This window comes from Gavialis gangeticus, unplaced genomic scaffold, assembly GCF_001723915.1.
Source record: "Gavialis gangeticus isolate Ggan-Ray unplaced genomic scaffold, GavGan_comp1, whole genome shotgun sequence".
In the NCBI taxonomy this organism is placed as follows: domain Eukaryota; kingdom Metazoa; phylum Chordata; order Crocodylia; family Gavialidae; genus Gavialis; species Gavialis gangeticus.
In genome coordinates, this window is record NW_017729024.1 from 81,457,786 (window position 1) to 81,458,435 (window position 650).

General features: G+C 50.2%; 1 protein-coding gene across 1 annotated transcript in view; it reads left to right on the forward strand.

Moving 5' to 3' along the window:
- AUH (AU RNA binding methylglutaconyl-CoA hydratase) overlaps positions 1-650 on the forward strand; it is a 275,169-nt gene that overhangs the window by 131,920 nt on the left and 142,599 nt on the right. The gene's annotated exons all lie outside the window — the stretch shown is intronic.

The window sequence follows — 650 nt, forward strand, 5'->3', positions numbered from 1 at the left end:
TCACAATGGGATTGTAGAGAGGCACCAGCTAGGCGCTAAACTACCAAGCCTTGACCCGGAGACGTTGCAGAGTCACTTGGAAGGACTGGATGTGTTTAAGTCGGCTGGCCCAGATGAGCTCCATCCAAGGGTACTGAAGGCACTGGCTGATGTCATTGCAGTCACTGGCAAGAATATCTGGCCACTCGTGGCACACGGGCCAGGTTCCAGAGGACTGGAATAGGGTCAATGTGGTCCCTATTTTCAAGAAGAGGATCCAGGCAATTATAGGCCAGTCAGTCTTGCCTCCATCCTTGGCAAAGTCTTTGAAAAGATTATTAAGGCTCATATATGTGAGAGCCCAGCAGGAAAAATTATGCTGAGGGGAAACCAGCACGGGTTCGTAGCAGGTAGATCATGCCTGACTAATCTAGTCTCTTTTTATGACCAGGTTACAAAACACCTCGACACAGGAGTAGGGGTTGATATAATTTACTTAGACTTCAGGAAGACCTTCGATACGGTATCCCGCTCCATATTGGTGAACAAGTTAAGAGCTGTGACTTGGTGGTGGGTGGCAAATTGGCTAGAGGGTCGTACCCAGTGAGTGGTAGTGGATGGGTCAGTATTGACCTGGAAGGGAGTGGGTAGTGGGGTCCCGCAGGGCTCGC